Source organism: Nerophis lumbriciformis, linkage group LG39, assembly GCF_033978685.3.
Source record: "Nerophis lumbriciformis linkage group LG39, RoL_Nlum_v2.1, whole genome shotgun sequence".
Taxonomy (NCBI): domain Eukaryota; kingdom Metazoa; phylum Chordata; class Actinopteri; order Syngnathiformes; family Syngnathidae; genus Nerophis; species Nerophis lumbriciformis.
In genome coordinates, this window is record NC_084586.2 from 10660008 (window position 1) to 10685171 (window position 25164).

Below are 25164 nucleotides of genomic sequence, written 5' to 3' on the forward strand. Positions count from 1 at the left end.
ATAATAATAATAATAATAATAATAATAATAGATTTTATTTATAAAAAGCACTTTACATTGAGTAAACAATCTCAAAGTGCTACAGTGTATTAAAAAAAATAAAAAAATAAAATAAAAGATTAAAAAATAAAAATAAAAATAAAAACTAGAACAGCCTAATAGCTAAAACTAATATGCATATATCTAAAAAAAAAAAAAAAAGGCTTTTTTAAAAAGAAAGGTTTTTAAGCCTTTTTTAAAAGCATCCACAGTCTGTGGTGCCCTCAGGTGGTCAGGGAGAGCGTTCCACAGACTGGGAAAGCCCGGTCTCGCATTGTTTCGTAGCTTTGTCCTCGGAGGTTGGAGGAGGTTAGCCTGTCCGGAGCGAAGGTGTCATGTGGAGGATTTGGGGGTGAGTAATTCTTTGAGGTAGAGGGGGGCATTTCCATGGAGGCACTGGTGGGTTAGTAGGGAGACTTTGAATTCAATCCTGAGTGGAACAGGAAGCCAGTGAAGGGATTTGAGAGTGTGTGATATGGTCATATTTCCGCACTCTCATGAGTGGATGAGTGAATGAGTGGAATAGTCTGAATATCAGGGCTGTGAATCTTTAGGCACCATGTGGTTGGATTCTTGGGAGTGACGATTCGATTTTAAATGGATTCCTAGATTCAAAAACGTTTTTCGATTCAAAATCAAAACTTTTTTAATAACATTGGATCTATGATTAACTACATTCTTCTCTAAATTAGATAAACAGCTCTGATACATTTCTATATTACTTAAAAGAAAACTGGTTGTGTTTAATAACATTTTCCCCCAAACAATTAATAAAGTCAATTACAAATAAGGCAACAAGAGAAGGGTTCATTCTATTTCCAATTCTTAAATGCAAATGTCTGTCTTAATGTCTGTTTTATCCAGTGCTTTCATGTTTTTGTTTCAATTTTATCTATGTTTCTATGTTTTATCTAGTGTTTAACTATGTCATGATCTGTGGTCTGGATCATGTTTTTTGTTATTTTCTGTTTTGGACTTTTTTCGTTCCTGTTTGCGCTTCCTTATTTGTTTTGTCACCATGGCGACTCATTAGTTTTCACCTGTCTCATATGTTGGGGACACGCACTTGTTCTAATGAGGAGACTACTATTTAAGCCTGACGTTGCCAGTTAGTCGGCCTGGCGACATTGTTCATTTCATGCTCTGTTTTGACTTTTCTTGCTATAGTTCATGCTGTTCGATTCATGCCGTGTCCAGTAAGTCTTTTTGTTTCATGTCCATAGTTCTTGCTATTTGTTTCAAGCCACAGTTTTAGTGAGTTTTTTCTTGTTTTTAGTTTCATGTCCATAGTTTATGCTAAGTCTTAGCTTTTGTTTCCTGCGTTAAGCTGTGCCTTCGCCTTGAGCGCTTTTTGTAGTACTTTCAGTTTGAATAATTAAATAATGTTCCTACCTTCAAACCTTATCCAGTATAGTCCGATTGCATCCCGGGAGAACAATCCGCGCAGTAAGCTGCAAAAAAACCCTTGTATTGACAATCTAGTGTTTTTCATGTTTTTATTTCTATTTTAATTTTCTATTATATATTCTAATTTTCAATTTTTTATTTATTTATTTATTTATTTATTTATTTATTTTAATACTTTGTAGCACTTTGAAATTTTAACAAATGTAAAGTGTGTTACAAATGTAATTCATTATTATTATTTATTATTAAATCAAAAAACACATTTCGGGCCGTTTTTTCTATTTTCATTTCTGAAACTAAAGTTGGACAACTATTTAATGACCCTTTTTTTTAAAACGACAATAGGAGTCCTGCTGAACAAAGATGTTAGCGTTATGTTGAAAACAAAGGAAAACCTAAAATTCTGCTTCCAGTTCAATTTGTCATCACACAGATAAACACGCATTTTTGCATTTTGGATGAACATATATTAGATTTTTTGTGTTCATTTGGAAAAATAAAAATCCATGAAAGGAAAACAGCACAAAATCCAATTTGATGGCATTATTTGAAATAAAATCAACCCTTTTTTGTTTGTTTTAAAATATGCCATAAATGATAAAAATCGAAAAAGGGCCCTAATTTTGTTTTGTGATTTGCACATCAGAATTGGAAATAGAATGAACGGAATGTACACGGACTGAGAAGTATCCAACACTTCTCTTTTCTAAAGCAAATCTGTACAGCAAATATGGATCTACATAAACAATATGATTTTCCTGAGTGGCTGGACAGGACAGATTTTAAAAAAAAGAAGAAAACATTTTAAATTGATTTTTGATTTTTTTTTTTTTGGAAATTTGCATGTAGCCTCACTAATACACATGGGTAATGTGTAACATACACAAATCAGAGACACATTTGTTGCGTTTTTAAGTAAGCCAAAAGCCAAAACAAAAAAATCTAATAAAATAGAAAAATGTTACTAGTTTTTTTAATATAATAATTCAACAAAACATTTATCTCCACATTTGGTGAGTTTTTAATCCTGCCAAAAATCTACAAAATATTATTAACATGAACAAAACCCATAAGTTATCATACACATAATTTTAAATAATTAAATACTAATCAACAATTACATACAGTACAGGCCAAAACGTTGGACACACCTTCTCATTCAAAGTGTTTTCTTTATTTTCATGACTATTTACATCACTGAAGGCATCACAACTATGACACCTGTGAAGTGAAAACTTGAAGCTCATCGAGAGAATGCCAAGAGTGTGCACTTAAAGGGGAACATTATCACCAGACCTATGTAAGCGTCAATATATACCTTGATGTTGCAGAAAAAAGACCATATATTTTTTTAACCGATTTCCGAACTCTAAATGGGTGCATTTTGGCGAATTAAACGCCTTTCTATTATTCGCTCTTGGAGCGATGACGTCACAACGTGACGTCACATCGGGAAGCAATCCGCCATTTTCTCACTTTCGTCGGTGTGTTGTTGGAGGGTGTAACAACACGAACAGAGACGGATTCAAGTTGCACCAGTGGCCCAAAAATGCGAATATGGCAAGAAATTTGACGAAATTTGTTCAAAATACGAGGCTGTGGGGAAAGCCGACGAAATGGTCAGTCGTTTGTTCCGCACACTTTACCGACGAAAGCTATGCTACGACAGAGATGGCAAGAATGTGTGGATATCCTGCGACACTCAAAGCAGATGCTGACATCAACTCCAAAACTGAACAGATCAGCTTTCAGGAAAAGAGAGCGGATGAGGGTATGTCTACAGAATATATTAATTGATGAAAACTTTATTCATTACTCGCGGTTTTACGTAAATTATTATACATAAACTGTGTTTACCGATAATTTAGCTTAAAAACATTATTTTTTTTCAATCATTCGAGTACGTTCGGGTAGTCTTGTGTAATGCAGTATTTTGTGTCTATTTAGGTATGGTTAACCTGAGTGCTGAAATCGTGGAAAAATATATGTTCTTAGCGCGCCTGAAATGGGCTGTCTGCACTCTCAAAGTGCATGTTGTTGCCAAATGTATTTCATATGCTGTAAACCTAGTTCATAGTTGTTAGTTTCCTTTAATGCCAAACAAACACATACCAATCGTTGGTTAGAAGGCGATCGCCGAATTCGTCCTCGCTTTCTCCCGTGTCGCTGGCTGTCGTGTCGTTTTCGTCGGTTTCGCTTGCATACGGTTCAAACCGATATGGCTCAATAGCTTCAGTTTCTTCTTCAATTTCGTTTTCGCTACCTGCCTCCACACTACAACCATCCGTTTCAATACATGCGTAATCTGTTGAATCGCTTAAGCCGCTGAAATCCGAGTCTGAATCCGAGCTAATGTCGCTATAGCTTGCTGTTCTATCCGCCATGTTTGTTTGTATTGGCATCACTGTGTGACGTCACAGGAAAATGGACGGGTGTATATAACGATGGTTAAAATCAGGATATTGCGTGAAATAAAATAAGCCACTGGGAACTGATTTTTAATGGTTTTAACCCTTCTGAAATTGTGATAATGTTCCCCTTTAAGAATTGTTACTTGTACTGTCCAGAAATCTTACAAGAAACATTTTAGCATATAAACTAAGATTTAAAAAAAAAAGTAACAACAAAAATGTACCTTTGCTTTCTACTATATGTTTTATTTTTTAGTTATTTTAGTCATTATCATTTTGGCCTTTAGACAATACCCTCATGGAACGGTACACAAAAAAACACACATATTTTGCTGTAATATTTCATGCAAAACTCCAAATTATGACCCTTGAACATTTTAGATCCTTGCTACAGTTGGGCTGGATGAATTATTGCCTCCTGTTGTTTGGCAACACTTTGCCTTCCTGGTGAAATATGTAAGCCAACAATGTTCAAAGCCAAGGGGCTGTTTGTGGAACGTAGCTATTTTACAACAAAAAAAGATGAAAAATAGACCAAAAAACTGAAATGTTGATATGAATGATTAAAGACACAAATATTTGTCTTTAAATATACAGTACAGGCCAAAAGTTTGGATCACATACCTTCTCATTTTTTACCTTGAAAATAATTTTTTACCTTGAAAATCATTTTTTTCCTTGAAAAAATTTTTTTAACCTTAAAACATTTTTTTTACGTTGAAAAAATGTTTTTCCTTGAAAATCATTTTTTACCTTAAAAATCATTTTTAACCTTGAAAAAAAATTTGACCTTCAAAAATTTTTTTTACATAAAAATTTTTTTTACCTAGAAAATAATTTTTTACCTTGAAAATCATTTTTAACTTTGAAAAAAATATTTTACCTTGAAAAAATGTTTTCACCTTGAAAATCATTTTTTACCTTGAAAATCATTTTTTACCTTGAAAATCATTTTTTACCTTGAAAAAAAAATTTTACCTTGAAAAATGTTTTTTACGTTGAAAAAATTGTTTTCCTTGAAAATCATTTTTTACCTTGAAAATCATCTTTAACCTTGAAAAAAAAATTTGACCTACAAAAATTTTTTTTACCTTAAATTTTTTTTTACCTAGAAAATAATTTTTTACCTTGAAAATCATTTTTTACCTTAAAAATGTTTTTTACCTTGAAAATCATTTTTTACCTTAAACATTTTTTTTACCTTAAAAATAATTTTTTACCTTGAAAAAAAAATTGTATCTTGAAAATTTTTTTTTACCTTGAAAATTTTTTTTTCCTTGAAAATCATTTTTTACCTTGAAAAAAAAATTTTACCTTGAAAAATTTGTTTTACCTTGAAATTTTTTTCTACTTTGAAAATCATTTTTTACCTTGAAAATCATTTTTAACCTTGAAAAAAAATTTTACCTTGAAAAAAAATTTTACCTTGAAAATCATTTTTTACTTTGAAAATCATTTTTTACCTTGAAATTTTTTTTTTCCTTGAAAATCATTTTTTACCTTGAAAAAAAAATTTTACCTTGAAAAATTTGTTTTACCTTGAAATTTTTTTCTACTTTGAAAATCATTTTTTACCTTGAAAATCATTTTTAACCTTGAAAAAAAATTTTACCTTGAAAAAATTTTTTACCTTGAAAATCATTTTTTACTTTGAAAATCATTTTTTACCTTGAAAAAAAAATGTTACCTTGAAAATTTTTTTTTACCTTAAAAACATTTTGTATCTTGAAAATCATTTTTTACCTTGAAAAAAAATTTTTACCTTGAAATTTTTTTTTTACCTTGAAAATAATTTTTTTCTTTGAAAATCATTTTTTACCTTAAAAATTTTTTACCTTGAAAATTCTTTATTTTCATGACTATTTACATTGTAGATTGTCACTGAACTTATCAAAACTATGACACCTGTGAAGTGAAAACCCTTGCCGGTGACTACCTCTTCAAGCTCATTGAGAGAATGCCAAGAGTGTGCAAAACAGTAATCAGAGCAAAGGGTGGCTATTTTGAAGAAACTAGAACACAAAACATGTTTTCAGTTATTTCACCTTTTTTTGTTTAGTACATAACTCCACATGTGTTCATTCGTAGTTTTGATGCCTTCAGTGACAATCTACAATGTAAATAGTCATGAAAATAAAGAAAACGCATTGAATGAGGAGAAGGTGTGTACTGTATATCTCTACCTTTAGTGAGATTTTAACCCTGCCAAAAATATAATAAAATAGGAAAATCCCCAATAAATGTTCATACAAATATATTCTAAAACATATAAATAGTAATTGACTAAAACATGTATTTTCACATTTGGTGAGTTTCTAACCAAAAAAAACATTTAATAAAATGGAAAAAAACAAATATACAATAAATAAATATACAAATAACAATTAAATATATCATGTTTCTCCACATTATGTGCGTTTTGTAAACCTGCTTAAACATTTAAATCTAATAAAATCAATTCAAGCAGATGAACTTGTTTTTGTTTTGACATTTTATCTAAATGACTTCCTTACGCTCCACACACCCGCTGTGTAAAATGTTTGCGAGATAAAGAAGGTCACCAAGAACAGCACACAATGTAGTCGTTCGGAATAGAAAAAATCAGCATCAATACTTTTCAATCCAGCCTCATAAAGGTCACAGCTTTTGGGGGATGTTGCAGAGGTCAACGTTATCCCCCCTGTTGCCCCGAGGCTTTAACACGCCCAAAGGGGAACCTGCAACCCCCCCCTGCCCCTCTCCACACGCCGCGTCTCTTCGCTAATGAGGAGACGGGGCCTCACCGAGCAAAGGATAAAGACCGAGGTGAGCCCCCCCTCCTGCCCCTCAATCGGAACACTTGAACCGGAGGGGCGGGGATTGACACCGCACTTAATTCGAGCTCCCGCCATGCAGGGAAAAAGGAGCAGACTTGAATCCCGTCCTTATGCCGGCAGGGGAATTAGCCGGATCAATTCTTTTAATGATGTTGTTGTAATTTAGGAGGTTAATGACATGCACTAAGAACATGGAGATGAAGTCTTGGAAGAGTCAAGAATTGGAGCAAAAAAAGCCTGAGATTTAATAAACAAACAAAAAAAATGTAGGGGAAAAATGATGGCAGCCAATATGAACACTGCAAAAAGTCAGTGTTCAAAAACAAGGAAAAAATATACAAAAATTAAGGGTATTTTATTTGAACTAAGCAAAATTATCTGCCAATAGAACAAGAAAATTCGGCTTGTCAAAACTTAAGTAAAATTAGCTAACCTCAATGAACCCAAAAATACCTTAAAATAAGTATATTCTCACTAATACCAAGTGCACTTTTCTTGGTAGAAAAAAAAAGAGACCTTTTTTCTCAATATGTTGAAAAATATTCTTAAATTAAGTAAATGCTAGTGCCATTATCTTGACATAATGATATGCGCTCGGCATCATGATTTTTTTTTTCATGCTTGAAGTAAGAAATTCCATCTTTTTCCGCTTATCCGAGGTTGGGTCGCGGGGGCAGCAGCCTAAGCAGGGAAGCCCAGACTTCCCTCTCCCCAGCCACTTCGTCCAGCTCTTACCGAGGGATCCCGAGGCGTTCCCAGGCCAGCCGGCAGACATGGTCTTCCCAACGTGTCCTGGGTCTTCCCCGTGGCCTCCTACCGGTCGTACGTGCCCTAAACACCTCCCTAGGGAGGCGATCGGGTGGCATCCTGACCAGATGCCCGAACCACCTCATCTGGCTCCTCTCGATATGAAGTAAGAAATTATTACTTAAAAAAAGTAGTTTTATACTTGTGAGTGTTGATGACACAGCTTTGCAACAGTTGATATTCTAGTTTCAAGCATGTTTTACTCAAATCTCAGCAACAAGCTGTAATATCTTACTTAGATCATTTAGGACCAAAACCCTTAAAACAAGTAAAACACTCTAACATAAAATCTGCTTAGTGAGAAGAATTATCTTATCAGACAGAAAATAAGCCAATATCACCCTTATTTGAGATATTTCATCTTACTTAGATTTCAGTTTTTGCAGTGAACAGTGTGCAAGTAAAGTCCCAAAGAATTATTCAAAGGTTGTTTTTTTTATATAGTTTCAATGCAAAATTGAACTTTTTAGGTCGAAAACAGTCAGATCCACGACACCTTTTACCAACTTATTAGTGTATTTCGTTTCCTTTAGTTATAATAATCCGCTCCAGGGTCAAGCTGCAGTCATAAAACCATCACTTTGTAAGTAAAAAAGTGAGTTAACCACTAAACAGTATGTCGATGCATCATTTGATGCACGTGCAAATGTAAAAAGAAGTAAACATCTTACCAAAAGTAATTACTGTCACGACGGGGTTTTTGCAGTTTGCTGCGGGGTTCGTCAATCAACAAGGTAATCAAAAAGGTCAACCAACGAACAGACTCTCCTCTCTGGTCAACAAAAGCACCATGAAGATTCTAGCGGGAACTCTCATTCAACCCTTTTTCGATTACGCATGCACCTCCTGGTACCCTAGTACCTCCAAAACCCTCACATCTAGACTCCAAACATCCCAGAACAAGCTAGTCAGATTACTTCTAGACCTCCACCCCAGATCACACCTCACTCCTACCCACTTCTCCAAAGTGGGCTGGCTCAGGGTGGAGGACAGAGTAAAACAACTTGCACTGAGCCTGGTCTATAAAATCCGCTACACCTCCCTGATACCGAAGTACATGTCAAACTACTTCCTTCACGTAAATGACCGCCATAACCACAACACCAGGGGGAGCTCCACTAACCACGTTAAACCCAGATTCCGATCTAACAAAGGTCTTAACTCATTCTCCTTCTATGCCACATTAATGTGGAATGCACTCCCAACAGGTGTAAAAGAAAGTGCATCTCTATCCTCCTTCAAAACCGCACTAAAAGAACACCTCCAGGCAACTTCAACACTAAACTAACACCCTCCCCCCTCCACATCCCACCTCCCCGGATTGTAAATAATCAAATAATCAAATGTATATACTTGTTCTTATGCTTTCTGATCTCTCTATGTCCACTACTTGCTGTACATATCCTACCAAGTCAGACCTACACTGTTTCAATATCCATTTCTCTGATGATGCAATTGTTGATGACCGAAGTGCTGATATCAACCTAACCTAACCCCCCCCCCCCCCCTCCACATCCCACCCCTCACATAGTAAATAATGTAAATAATTCAATGTATATACTCTGATGATTAACTTGTTTGATGACTGTATTATGCTGATTGTATATATTTGTACCATGAATTGATTTAAAAACTTATTCGGGTGTTACCATTTAGTGGTCAATTGTACGGAATATGTACTGTACTGTGCAATCTACTCATAAAAGTCTCAATCAATCAATCAATCGTTCTCCCGAAATGCAGACGGATCACTCCGGACATGGCATGCAGGTAGGAACATGATTTATTCCTCAAAATATCAAAGTAGTATAAAAAATGGAAAACGAGTCGCACTCGAAGCGAATGCTACTATTTAGCGTGGACTACGGACAAGGAATACTCACTAACTGTGGCATGAAACAAACAAAACGTACGTAGCAGGTTGCATGAAGCAAACAATGGCGCCAGGCCGACTGACCGGCGAAGACAGGCTTAAATAATGCCTCTGATTAGTGCTCGGGAAGCAGGTGAGCGGGCGAACACTAATCAGAGACAGGTGGAAATAATAAGTAACCATGGTAGCTCAAACAAACAAGGGTGCACAAAAACAGGAACTTTGGAGTCCAAATCTAACAGAACATAACAAAACATGATCCGGACCACGGATCATGACAATTACCGTATTTTTCGGACTGTAAAGCGCACTTAAAATCATTAAATGTTCTCAAAAATTGACAGTCTACCTTATAACCCGGTGCGCCTAATGTGCGGAATAATTCTGGTTGTGCTTACCGACCTCCAAGCAATTGTATTTGGTGCATGGTGTAATGATAAGTGTGACCAGTAGATGGCAGTCACACATAAGAGATACGTGTAGACTGCAATATGACGCCAGTAAACAACACCAAAACATAAAATGTTCCATTGAAAATAAAGAAAATTACACACGGCCCCTCAAATGTAACGAAATGTCGTTCTTATCTGTGCTGTAAAGTTCAAATATGAATGACAATAAAAAGGAAGTCTAAGTCTAAAAATCTATCAAAATGTTTTAGTATGACTTTGAAGCCGCACTCTTTGATGGATTGTCGGCCCATTACGGCTACTGTAGTCAGAGATACAAGCATTACTATGGTGTGTGTATAAGGACCGCAAATTGGCAGACATATTATCTGGCGTATTGTTTCACAATCTTATGCAAAACCAACTTTTCCTACCTTCTGGTACCTGCTGATGTGTATTTGAGATCTGCATAAGTCCTGAAAATTTGCGCACGTCCGTGCCGATACCGTAGTCGATAAGCTTCTTCTTTTTCTCTATCTTCTTGTTATGGGACATTCATCCTCCACTGTTACCATTTCTAATATAAAGTAGTGTAATGTTCTAACTTATTTCTCGCTATGGAATCGCTAAAAAATACCGGTGTAGTGAGTTGACATTATTCACCCAAGGAACATTAGTTATTAGAGAGTTCCGGTCGGACGTTTTTTCACGGGACACATTTCCAGCGTTGTTGCATTAGTGAGCCACGGATGAGACGATGTCCAAAAAAATTCCCGAGCGCAGCCACCGCTGCTGCTCACTGCTCCCCCACTGCTCACCATTTTTTTAGTTGTGTATTAGGGGCGACATGGCTCAGTGGGTAGAGTGGGCAGAAGGTTTCTGGTGCGTTTCTCACCTAGGCCTTCAGTGATGACTTAGTCCGACTTCACCTCTCAAAATACCATAATTTATGTCACCACATGGACACGGCTGGAGATACTATACAGAAACACACTTGCACGCTACTGAGCATTGAAACCCATCAACAGGCGCATTTAACATTCAATAAACCCGCTTCGGCAATTAAAACATATCTGACGTGGTACTATCAAAATGAAAAGAATTGTATAAAACAAATGAAACATGAGAAAATATCCATCCATTCATCCATCTTCTTCCGCTTATCAAAGGTCGGGTCGCGGGGGCAGCAGCCTAAGCAGGGAAGCCCAGACGCTTCCCTCTCCCCAGCCACTTCGTCCAGCTTTTTCCGGGGGATCCCGAAGCGTTCCCAGGCCAGTCGGGAGACATAGTCTTCCCAACGTGTCCTGGGTCTTCCCCGTGGCCTCCTACCAGTCGTACGTGACCGAAACAGTAAAGAAATAAAATATTTGAACTCAAAATTTGTAACACCCGTCCGACGCCGTATAATATTGGATACAAACTCTAAACTAAAAACAACAGCGCTGGAAGGAGCATAATATGACATGAAGAGAATATGAATACTTTTAGATACTTAGGGAAAGTAAATTTAAAATTACTTTTATCTTGAATTACGATCATGATTTCTGGTTATGTTAGGTCAGCAGAGAAGGCCTTGCTGGCCCTGACGGCACACCACTGACCGGCACCCAGACACATTTTTTTTCTCTAAATTTGTCCCCCCGTGTCAAAATAATTGCCAAGGCCTGGCTTAGTGGGTAGAGTGGGCAGAGGGGTTACTGGTTTGATCCCACACTTCGAGCTCATGTCAAGGTGTCCTTGTGCAATTATCTATCACATGACATCACATGGACGAAGATAAGACCTTCTGGAGGAAAGTTCTGTGGTCAGATGAAAAAAAATGGAGCTGTTTGGCCACAATACCCAGCAATATGTTTGGAGGAGAAAATGTGAGGCCTTTAATCCCAGGAACAGCATTCCTACCGTCAAGCATGGTGGTGGTAGCATTATGCTCTGGGCCTGTTTTGCTGCCAATGAAACTGGTGCTTTACAGAGAGTAAACGGGACAATGAAAAAGGAGGATCACCTCCAAATTCTTCAGGACAACCTAAAATCATCAGCCTGGAGGTTGGGTCTTGGGCGCAGTTGGATGTTCCAACAGGACGATGACCCCCAACACACGTCAAAAGTGGTAAAGGAATGGCTAAATCAGTGTCATAACTTGGTCCTGGGGTTTAGTTTTTCTAGAAGGCAACGGAAAGTTGGCTCGGGCGAGACGGGAATGTAAGTACATGATTTATTTAATATATCAAAAAAAGTACAAACGAAAAGCGCGCACAGTGGTGGAGAACAAACAATGAAACCAAAAGACTTACTTGGCTTGGACAAAAGTAGCAGCATGAAGGATGGACATGAAAACAAGTGTCAGGAATGTACAGAGCATAAATGTGAGATGTCGCCAGAACGACAAACTGAAAACAATGAACTTAAATACTATAGACATGATTAGTGAAAGCAGGTGCGTGACTCAAAACGTGAAACAGGTGCGTGACGTGACAGGTGAAAACTAATGGTTGCTATGGTGACAAAACAAAACAAAAGTGCACAAAAAGTCCAAAAACAAAACCGAACATGACTAAAACAAAACATGATCACACAGACATGACAATCAGGCTAGAATGAAGGTTTTAGAATGGCCTTCCCAAAGTCCTGACTTAAACGTGTGGACAATGCTGAAGAAACAAGTCCATGTCAGAAAACCAACACATTTAGCTGAACTGCACCAATTTTGTCAAGAGGAGTGGTCAAAAATTCAACCAGAAGCTTGTGGGTGGCTACCAAAAGCGCCTTATTGCAGCGAAACTTGCCAAGGGACATGTAACCAAATATTAACATTAGAGATAATGTTTTTTTTGCCGATATCCGATATTCCGATATTGTCCAAATCTTAATTACCGATTCCGATATCAACCGATACCGATATATACAGTCGTGGAATTAACACATTATTATGCCTAATTTTGTTGTGATGCCCCGCTGGATGCATTAAACAATGTAACAAGGTTTTCCGAAATAAATCAACTCAAGTTAGGGAAAAAAATGCCAACATGGCACTGCCATATTTATTATTGAAGTCACAAAGTGCATTATTTTTTTTTAACATGCCTCAAAACAGCAGCTTGGAATTTAGGACATGGGGAGGTTGAGGTGGGTGAGGTTGGGGGCCGGGGGGGTAGCATATTGTAGCGTCCCGGAAGAGTTAGTGCTGCAAGGGTTTCTGGGTATTTGTTCTGTTGCGTTTATGTTGTGTTACGGTGCGGATGTTCTCCCGAAATGTGTTTGTCATTCTTGTTTGGTGTGGGTTAAACAGTGTGGCGCATATTTGTAACAGTGTTAAAGTTGTTTATACGGCCACCCTCAGTGGGACCTGTATGGCTGCTGACCAAGTATGAAATGCATTCACTTGTGTGTGTGAAAAGCCGTAGATATTATGTGATTGGGCCGGCATGCAAAGGCAGTGCCTTTAAGGTTTATTGGCGCTATGTACTTCTCCCTACGTCCGTGTACACAGCGGCGTTTTAAAAAGTCATACATTTTACTTTTTGAAACCGATACAGATAATTTTGAAACCGATAGTGATAATTTCCGATGTTACATTTTAAAGCATTTACAAAGCATATTATCGTACATCCCTAATTAACATTGCTGTATGTATACTTTTGAGCCAGCAGATTTGCTCACATTTTCAGTAGACCCATAATAAATTCATAAAAGAACCAAACTTCATGAATGTTTTTTTGTGACCAACAAGTATGTGCTCCAATCACTCTATCACAAAAAAAATAAGAGTTGTAGAAATGATTGGAAACTCAACACAGCCATGACATAATGTTCTTTACAAGTGTATAAAAACCTTTGACCGCGACTGTAACTGCTCCTGATGGGTTGTGGTTAGCGCCTTGCAAGGCAGCCTCCGCCATCAGTATTCCACAACATTGTTGTTCTTATTGTGCAACGACAATAAAAAACCCATTCCGTCCAATTCTGTTTTTACCAGTAACGTTGATGGTTCATAGTCTCAATGTAGAGTATTTATGTATTGTATGAATGTAATATGCCAAGACAACAGGACCATCACATTGTCCACCATCTCCCGTCCGCCCCCCTCCCCCCTTCTCATCCACTTGTCTGCCTCTCCCCTCATTAATATGGAAATGAGTCCCTCATTGTTGTGAGTTGTGAGAAGGAAGCTGTCATGTCTTTCGCTGGTGTTTGGATTGTTTTTTTTTTGTTTCCCCGAGAGCGCGTCTTATCTTTGTTTAGGCAGCGAATCTAACACGTAAACATCACTTCATTAGCATCTGTCAGCCGGCTTAACGCTATGATTTTTAATGCGCGGCCAAAGCCGCCGGATAGGCCGGCAGACCTCGTTATTCTGCCTCTTCTTTAACATCCACTTACCCCGGCCAAGTTAATTTCTCCAAAGTGTGGAAACTTACTTAATCCTCTGCATTTTTTTGCTCCCGTTTTTCTAACTCTACCAGGGTCGTTACTTTGGCGAACGCCTGCGGATTGGTGGCCACTTTTGGGGACACTGGATGTTTGTACAAACCCCGTTTCCATATGAGTTGGGAAATACAAAGATTTGCAAATCCTTTTCAACCCATATTCAGTTGAATATGCTACAAAGACAACATATTTGATGTTCAAACTGATAAACATTTTTTTTTTTTTGCAAATAATCATTAACTTTAGAATTTGATGTCAACAACACGTGACAAAGAAGTTGGGAAAGGTGGCAATAAATACTGATAAAGTTGAGGAATGCTCATCAAACACTTATTTGGAACATCCCACAGGTGAACAGGCAAATTGGGAACAGGTGGGTGCCATGATTGGGTATAAAAGTAGATTCCATGAAATGCTCAGTCATTCACAAACAAGGATGGGGCGAGGGTCACCACTTTGTCAACAAATGCGTGAGCAAATTGTTGAACAGTTTAAGAAAAACCTTTCTCAACCAGCTATTGCAAGGAATTTAGGGATTTCACCATCTACGGTCCGTAATATCATCAAAGGGTTCGGAGAATCTGGAGAAATCACTGCACGTAAGCAGCTAAGCCCGTGACTTTTGATCCCTCAGGCTGTACTGCATCAACAAGCGACATCAGTGTGTAAAGGATATCACCACATGGGCTCAGGAACACTTCAGAAACCCACTGTCAGTAACTACAGTTGGTCGCTACATCTGTAAGTGCAAGTTAAAACTCTCCTATGCAAGGCGGAAACCGTTTATCAACAACACCCAGAAACGCCGTCGGCTTCGCTGGGCCTGAGCTCATCCAAGATGGACTGATACAAAGTGGAAAAGTGTTCTGTGGTCTGACGAGTCCATGTTTCAAATTGTTTTTGGAAACTGTGGATGTCGTGTCCTCCGGACCAAAGAGGAAAAGAAGCATCCGGATTGTTATAAGTGCAAATTTGAAAAGCCAGCATCTGTGATGGTATGGGGGTGTATTAGTGCCCAAGACATGGGTAACTTACACATCTAAGAAGGCGCCATTAATGCTGGAAGGTACATACAGGTTTTGGAGCAACATATGTTGTCATCCAAGCAACGTTACCATGGACGCCCCTGCTTATTTCAGTAAAACAATGCCGAGCCACGTGTTACATCAACGTGGCTTCATAGTAAAAGAGTGCGGGTACTAGACTGGCCTGCCTGTAGTCCAGACCTGTCTCCCATTGAAAATGTGTGGCGCATTATGAAGCCTAAAATACCACAACGGAGACCCCCGGACTGTTGAACAACTTAAGCTGTACATCAAGCAAGAATGGGAAAGAATTCCACCTGAGAACCTTCAAAAATGTGTCTCCTCAGTTCCCAAAAGTTTACTGAGTGTTGTTAAAAGGAAAGGCCATGTAACACAGTGGTGAACATGCCTTTTCCCAACTACTTTGGCACGTGTTGCAGCCATGAAATTCTAAGTTAGTTATTATTTGCAAAAAAAAAAGAAAAAAGTTTATGAGTTTGAACATCAAATATCTTGTCTTTGTAGTGCATTCAACTGAATATGGGTTGAAAAGGATTTGCAAATCATTGTATTCCGTTTATATTTACATCTAACACAATTTCCCAACTCGTATGGAAACGGGGTTTGTACGAAACACATTTCTGTGCAGTCGGATCAAAAACCGCCTTCAAAAAGAGTCCTCACAAAAGATGGAAATAAACACGACATCAGTTGCATACACCCGTGTTAACCTTTTTTACGAGGGATCAAAAAGGCTGTGCGGTTGGAGCCGATCAAGGGGGGGGCGTCATTACCGCATCTCATCAGAGCTCGCTATGATGCTAGCATTTAGTCTACCTGCATGCTATAATTACTGAGGTAAACTCATGCTGCAGAAACACTCTTTTGCACATTAACTCATTATGGACCCAGGCAGTACCAACAGACCTTAAAATTCGAACTTCCCTACTAAATTTTAAAACTGCCATAAAATCATGGCTCAGCTCAACCTCTACCTGATCTGAACCAAAATTATCCCCAGCAACTCTTCAAAGAATCAAACAGGTTTATATGTGGTTATAGCGTATATATATATATTTTCTCTCTTTGTGTCCTGGGCATGACGTTAAAGTGCATCCGGCAGTGGAGGCTCCTCTATGGGGTCTTGGGGCACTAGGAGGTTAACCCCTTTACTACTGTTACCCCAGGTGGCCCTTGGCAAAGGCCTAGTACATGACTGCCCCCTAGCCAGGGATACATGGCGGAGCAAGCGGAAGACGGTAGATTTAAGAACTACCACAACGGCTGCGATGGCGGAAGAAGGCTGCAGCAGAAAAGGGTCCCCAGTCGTCTTGGACCCCATGCCACTGGACCCTGACCCGATTCTGTCAAAAATCGTGTGGTGACTGTCTGTGCACCAGTCTCCCCACGTTAAACTAAGTCACGCACAGGCATCCTCCATAAAGGGATACACCCCTACCAGGAGGATCGTCATACTCGTTCGAGTGACCGCCGATGATATTTTCTCATTCTGCTTTGCACACTCTTGGAGTCAACATGTGCATAGTGTTGCGTTTGGACCAGTTGTTCCTCCCAGGGAATTCAAGTCGCTGGCCACTCCCATGCTCTTTTATGACACTTAAAGCTGAGTAGAAGAACCACCAGAGACAGAATAGGTATTTCGTCATTTATTTCCAGAGCTTTGGAAATATAATGAGACCAGTCCAGCATAGAACATTCAATCGCGCAGCTAAGATGGTCTGATCTAAAATATGGAAACCTTCTATTCTATAAAGTCTCTCTCCCTCCCACCCTCGCTGTCTTGTCTTTCCAGCCCAAACACATGCCCATTGTCCTCCGCAGCTGGACACAAGAAGAGATAAGGAGAAGGAGTATCTCTCCTCCTTACATTCCGTAGTCAAGGTTAGCACACAGTATTTGCAGACAACCAAAAGACCACAATTGGAAGAAAAACACTAGCTGTTTTGTAATATGATTATGAAAATAAAGAAGTAACACTTAAATACGGATATATGTAAATATCTGCCTCCGACAATTGTCATCAATCAATCAATCAATCAATGTTTACTTATATAGCCCTAAATCACGAGTGTCTCAAAGGGCTGCACTCTTCTAACATGTTCTATCTACACTTCTGTTAAAATGTAATAATCACTTTTTTTTGTTTTGTTTGATACTTTACATTAGTTTTGGATGATACCACAAATTTGGGTATCAATCCGATACCAAGTAGTTACAGGATCATACATTGGTCATATTCAAAGTCTGCATGTGTCCAGGGACATATTTCCTGAGTTTATAAACGGGACCGTATAGTACCGAGACGGTATAGTACCGGAAATGATTCATAAGTATCGCGGTACTATACTAATACCGGTATACCGTACAACCCTAATATGTTTTTTGTTTGAGGACAAACCTTGCCAATTGTTAGAAAGCCCACTGTTTAATATTAGATTAGTTTAGATTAGATTAGATTAGATTCGATTCGATTAGATTAGAGATTTCATAGTACTTAATTAATCCCAGAGGGGAAATTAGATTTTCAGCACAAACCCGTTCAAGATTAGACAAACAAACAGTGTACAGGGTTACAGAACAGGAATGCTGAGAAGATAGGGAAAAAGGTCAATGCTGGGGTAGGATGAGTAAAAAAATACAATCTAAACTGGGCTCCTAAGGGGGCCCAGTCTGGAGTGGGGGAAAAAACCTCCATAGCGAAGCACGTATTCCAATTACAACATACATCTCGAGACTTGCAACAGAGGGGAGGTAGTGGGGGCTACGGTGGCTAGGCTGCAGCTCTTCAGGCGCTGCCCAGCTGTCCATCCTAAGGGATTCGCATCGAGGGCGTTGGATGGGGCGTGGGGTATGTGTGTGTGGCGTATATTTTTTGTGGATGCATGTGTGTGTGTGTGTAAGCCTGACTCTTGTGAGTCAGTCCAAAGTCAACAACAACAGGTACAACAACAGGTGTGTGTCCATGAGAGACAAGTAGAGAGTTTGTTGTGTCTTTGCCGCACTGTCCTTCGGGAGAGTCTCGAAGCCAGGGAAACAATCCAAGTTAGAATGTTTTGTATGCGAGTGAAAATAAAATGTGCTTTTACCTTTAAATTGTTTACATTTTTTCCCAGCACCCTGATTAGTTAGTTAACCAGTTAAAGGGGAACATTATCACAATTTCAGAAGGGTTAAAACCATTAAAACTCAGTTCCCAGTGGCTTATTTTATTTTTCGAAGTTTTTTTCAAAATTTTACCCATCACGCAATATCCCTAAAAAAAGCTTCAAAGTGCCTGATTTTAACCATCGTTATATACACACCCGTCCATTTTCCTGTGACGTCACATAGTGATGCCGACACAAACAAACATGGCGCATAGAACAGCAAGCTATAGCGACATTAGCTCGGATTCAGACTCGGATTTCAGCGGCTTAAGCGATTCAACAGATTACGCATGTATTGAAACGGATGGTTGTAGTGTGGAGGCAGGTAGCGAAAACGAAATTGAAGAAGAAACTGAAGCTATTGAGCTATATCGGTTTGAACCGTATGCAAGCGAAACCGACGAAAACGACACGACAGCCAGCGACACGGGAGAAAGCGAGGACGAATTCGGCGATCGCCTTCTAACCAACGATTGGTATGTGTTTGTTTGGCATAAAAAGAAACTAACAACTATGAACTAGGTTTACAGCATATGAAATACATTTGGCAACAACATGCACTTTGAGAGTGCAGACAGCCCAATTTTCATCAATTAATATATTCTGTAGACATACCCTCATGTCAGCAGGCCAGGGAAGCTAGAGTCGATATTCTTCTCTTGATCATCTTCGGGACGGTGTGAGCCAAGATATCCAGGGGGTTTAGCTCGCTCGTCTGCGGGAACAAACTGCCGCCATTGCTTGCCGTGCTACCGAGGTCCTTTGTCCCTGAATTGCTCACACACTCCGGCAGATTCAATGGGGGTCTGGCGGCAGATTTCTTTGACTTTATCGTCGGAAATGCATCTGCTTTGAGTGTCGCAGGATATCCACACATTCTTGCCATCTCTGTCGTAGCATAGCTTTCGTCGGTAAAGTGTGCGGAACAAACGTCCAATTTCTTGCCACTTTCGCATCTTTGGGCCACTGGTGCAACTTGAATCCGTCCCTGTTCGTGTTGTTACACCCTCCGACAACACACCGACGAGGCATGATGTCTCCAAGGTACGGAAAACAGTCGAAAAAACGGAAAATAACAGAGCTGATTTGACTCGGTGTTTGAGAAAATGGCGGATTGCTTCCCGATGTGACGTCACAACGTGACGTCATCGCTCCGAGAGCGAATAATAGAAATGCGTTTAATTCGCCAAAATTCACCCATTTAGATTTCGGAAATCGGTTAAAAAAATATATGGTCTTTTTTCTGCAACATCAAGGTATATATTGACGCTTACATAGGTCTGGTGATAATGTTCCCCTTTAACAGCATAGCTCACACAATTAGTGGATTTTGATGAAATATTCAGGAAATGGGAAAAGGAACTAGTGATTCGATTTCGACAACGTTACCTTTAATTTACGTTACGAGGCTGAAATTCTCGATGTGTGTGGGCTTGCCTCCCCGCCTCCACCCACAGAGACAAAGAGAGTGGAGGACTGACAAGAGCGTTCACTCCGTTTATTGCCATGTTAACTTCTCTAATGCCAAAATGTTCCAGTGATTGACTGGAACATTGTTCTCGTCATGGACGGCGTGGCGCAGTGGAAGAATGGCCGTGCGCGACCCGAGGGTCCCTGGTTCAATCCCCACCAAGTACCAACCTCGTCATGTCCGTTGTGTCCTGAGCAAGACACTTCACCCTTGCTCCTGATGGGTGCTGGTTAGCGCCTTGCATGGCAGCTCCCTCCATCAGTGTGTGAATGTGTGTGTGAATGGGTAAATGTGGAAGTAGTGTCAAAGCGCTTTGAGTACCTTGTAGGTAGAAAAGCGCTATACAAGTACAACCCATTTATCATTTATTTATGCATTGAATTATTCAACTTGTATCCTCGTTATGAAGTCCTGCTCAATTTGGTTCAATTACGGTCGGACTGAAGTTAGTATTAGGTTCTGTATTTGTCATGATCCGTGGCCCGGATCATGTTTTGGTATTTTCGGTTAGTTTTGGAGTCCCTCAGTTCCTGTATTCTTGAGTTTGTTTTAGTTACCATGGTTGCTTATTACATACTTGCCAACCTTGAAACCTCCGATTTCGGGAGGCGGGGGGCGGGGGGGGCGTGGTCAGGGGTGGGGGGCGTGGTTGGGGGCGTGGTTAAGAGGGGAGGAGTATATTGACAGCTAGAATTCACCAAGTGAAGTATTTCATATATATATATATATATATATATATATGTATATATATATATATCTACATCCTGAAAATATGCAAACAAAACTGTGTTTAGATAATTGATACTTCAAACTTGCATAAATAAATATTAAGGAATATAACATAACTTGGCTGCTGAGAGCTTCAAAATGTAATGAATAAAATGCTAAAGTTGTTGATAAACAAGCAATTATTTTAATAATTAAATATGGTCATTTTAAATGAATTATTATGATAATTTAAAATTAATTATTTCAAATATGTTTATTTTAATGTATAATTCTATGGCTGGATGTAATAAGGAGTCAGAAAAAATACAAATAAATAAATAATTTTGATGTTTTTAGCAAAATATAGTAAAAATGTATTTCGTTTTTTTTTTTTTTTAATTAGTAAATATATTTATTTTTAGGTAAGATAAACATAATAATACAATTTATCTCTAGTCTGGATGATTTAGTTCTTGTCACCCTGTTGTCCTCCCGTCGTGAAAAAAGGCTGTCCTCACTCAGGTCCGCATGGAGCTGGAGGGGGCGTGGCCTCCAGCTCCGGCTGAAAATCGGGAGATTTTCGGGAGAATATTTGTCCCGGGAGGTTTTCGGGAGAGGCGCTGAATTTCGGGAGTCTCCCGGAAAATTCGGGAGGGTTGGCAAGTATGGCTTATTATTTTCACCTGCCTCTGATTGGTGTTCGGGACGCTCACCTGTTCCCCGAGCACTAATCAGAGGCATTATTTAAGCCTGCCTTTGCCGGTCAGTCGGCCTGGCTTCATTGTTTGCTTATGCTACAGTTACGTGAGTATTCCTTGTCTTTTTGCCTATGCTAAGTGTTAGCGTTTGCTTCGAGGGCGATCGGCCCATTTTTACTCTGGCTTGTTTTCAGTTTTTGGTACCTCAATTCTACAAATAAATCATGTTCCTACCTGCACGTCCTGTCCGGAGTGGTCCGTTTGCATCCCGGGGGATGCAAACTGCGACCCCCTGCACGTCACAGTATTATAAACAATTCCGTAAATTGAGTGCCATATAGGAGCGTTACCGTACAGAGTCCAACATCACTGCAGGAACAGGAACACTTCTGTGCATTCTTCCGGGGTGTCAGAGTCGGTGGAAAGGAGGAGGCGTGAGAGGCCAACTCGCCACATGGCCGTCAAGTAGGAGGAAGTTGGCTCGGAGAGAGAAGAGAACAGACATCAAATATAGTCATGACAGTAAAAGGCAGGTCCGCAGTGCAGTTATCAGTATCAATCAATTACTGACAATTACTGCGCTGGTTTTAATTTAGCGTTGTTGTTTCAAGTCCCATTGATTGGCTTTATGAGTCATCTTGCTGATAAGATTGATAGCGCGGATGATGGCGTCCGTACTCCACCATCCATCTCCTAAAAGACTGTCTTTGACTCTTGCTTGTGAATGGAAAATTGTAGCACGTTCAAGAGAAAGTCTGCCAAGGCGAGAAATTGTCTTGTAGTGCGGCTGCAGTAATAACATTTCCGTCAAACCGCTTTAACTCATAAACAGGCAGGCGGCGTGGATTTTATGTGCATCTCCTCATCGCAAAACGGGAGGCTGTAATTGAAACAGGCTCTTTCAATCAGGCATATATTACAGAGCAGCCTCTCAATATGGAAATCAACATTTTTTGGGGGCGGAATGTTGGTCATAAACTAAACAGCCACTCCAAATATACACAATGGTTTTGTCCCAAGGAAATAAATCATTGGCCTCAATATGAGACTTTTTCTAGGACAAAAGGTTCCGAAGGACAATCAATCAATCAATCAATATTTACTTATATAGCCCTAAATCAGGAGTGTCTCAAAGGGCTGCACAAGCCACAACGGCATCCTCGGTTCAGATCCCACATAAGGGCAAGGAAAAACTCAACCCAATGGGATGACAATGAGAAACCTTGGAGGGGACCGCAGATGTGTAAATATTGTACATATTACATAATGTTATGAACGTGTCTGTTACTACATTATATATAGACTTGCAGTGTGTATATAAAACGTTGATGGAGGGTTTTGAATTTGTTTTGGAGCATTTTGAAGGCTCCAATGGTGACTCATAATAGGCACATCTTCCAAGGTTTTTTTAAACTATCTTTAAAGGGGAACATTATCACAATTTCAGAATGGTTAAAACCATTAAAAATCAGTTCCCAGTGGCTTATTATATTTTTCGAAGTTTTTTTCAAAATTTTACCCATCACGCAGTATCCCTAAAAAAAGCTTCAAAGTGCCTGATTTTAACCATCGTTATAAACACCCGTCCATTTTCCTGTGACGTCACATAGTGATGCCGATACAAACAAACATGGCGGAAAGAACAGCAAGCTATAGCAACATTAGCTCGGATTCAGACTCGGATTTCAGCGGCTTAAGCGATTCAACAGATTACGAATGTATTGAAACGGATGGTTGTAGTGTGGAGGCAGGTAGCGAAAACGAAATTGAAGAAGAAACTGAAGCTATTGAGCCATATCGGTTTGAACCGTATGCAAGCGAAACCGACGAAAACGACACGACAGCCAGCGACACGGGAGAAAGCGAGGACGAATTTGGCGATCGCCTTCTAACCAACGATTGGTATGTGTTTGTTTGCATACTTGCCAACCCTCCCGGATTTTCCGGGAGACTCCCGAAATTCAGCGCCTCTCCCGAAAACCTCCCGGGACAAATTTTCTCCCGAAAATCTCCCGAAATTCAGGCGGACTCAGGTCCATGAGGACCTGAGTCCGCTAACTCACAATATAACCAGCATACCTGCCCAATCACGTTATAACTGTAGAATGATGGAGGGCGAGTTCTTGGTTTCTTATGTGGGTTTATTGTTTCATTAACGTCCTCCCAGCGCGGCAACAACACACAACAACAGCAGTCACATTTTTGTATACTGTAAAGCAGTTCGTCTGCCGTAAACAGCAATGTTGTGACACTCTTAAACAGGACAATACTGCCATCTAGTGCATTTGATGAAAGCACTTTTGTGCATCATCAGAGTTCAGCATGGTTAGAAAAATAGTGACAGAGAATAGAACACGGATGGACAATTCAACCCTTAACTCAACAATGAGTAGATGAGTGTTATGTGTGTGTATATGTGTAAATAAATGAACACTGAAATTCAAGTATTTATTTTATATATATATATATATATATATATATATATATATATATATATATATGAAATACTTGACTTGGTGAATTCCAGCTGTAAATATACTCCTCCCCTGTTAGCCACGCCCCCAACCACGCCCCCTCCCCCTCCCACCCCGACCACGCCCAACCCCACCCCCCACCCCCCTCCCCCCTCCCCCCACCTCCCGAAATCGGAGGTCTCAAGGTTGGCAAGTATTTTGTTTGGCATTAAAGGAAACTAACAACTATGAACTAGGTTTACAGCATATGAAATACATTTGGTAACAACATGCACTTTGAGAGTGCAGACAGCCCAATTTTCATCAATTAATATATTCTGTAGACATACCCTCATCCGCGCTCTTCTTTCTTCCTGAAAGCTGATCTGTCCAGTTTTGGAGTTGATGTCAGCAGGCCAGGGAAGCTAGGGTCGATATTCTTCTCTTGATCATCTTCGGTGGCATTAGGGACGGTGTGAGCCAAGACATCCAGGGGGTTTAGCTCGCTCGTCTGCGGGAACAAACTGCCGCCATTGCTTGCCGTGCTACCAAGGACCTTTGTCCCTGAATTGCTCACACACTCCGGCAGATTCAATGGGGGTCTGGCGGCAGATTTCTTTGACTTTATCGTTGGAAATGCATCTGCTTTGAGTGTCGCAGGATATCCACACATTCTTGCCATCTCTGTCGTAGCATAGCTTTCGTCGGTAAAGTGTGCGGAACAAACGTCCAATTTCTTGCCACTTTCGCATCTTTGGGCCACTGGTGCAACTTGAATCCGTCCCTGTTCGTGTTGTTACACCCTCCGACAACACACCGACGAGGCATGATGTCTCCAAGGTACGGAAAACAGTCGAAAAAACGGAAAATAACAGAGCTGATTTGACTCGGTGTTTGAGAAAATGGCGGATTGCTTCCCGATGTGACGTCACATTGTGACGTCATCGCTCCGAGAGCGAATATTAGAAAGGCGTTTAATTCGCCAAAATTCATCCATTTAGAGTTCGGAAATCGGTTAAAAAAATATATGGTCTTTTTTCTGCAACATCAAGGTATATATTGACGCTTACATAGGTCTGATGATAATGTTCCCCTTTAAAATCCCCCCGCACCCAAAATAGACATATTAACTAACACGTGTACAAGGATATTTCACATGTCTTTACTGTGTATATAATTGAACAGTGTTTATGTTGTGTACAAGGTGTATTTATAATATGTTGTGCAAAGGAAATTTCATATTTTTAGGAAGCTCATCTTGTATTTGACATTGTTTATAGGGTGAGGCGCAATAAGTGTTCAACTTCAGCCTAAACCCTTTCGGTCTGCAACATTTTCAATTTATGAATGTAATGTTTGTTTGTGTAAAACCGTTTGTTTATTTTGTTGACCACTGACCGAAGAAATAATAATAAACTGATAATAAACTAAACTATGTGTTCTTTTCTCTCATAATGATTGTGAACGATAGG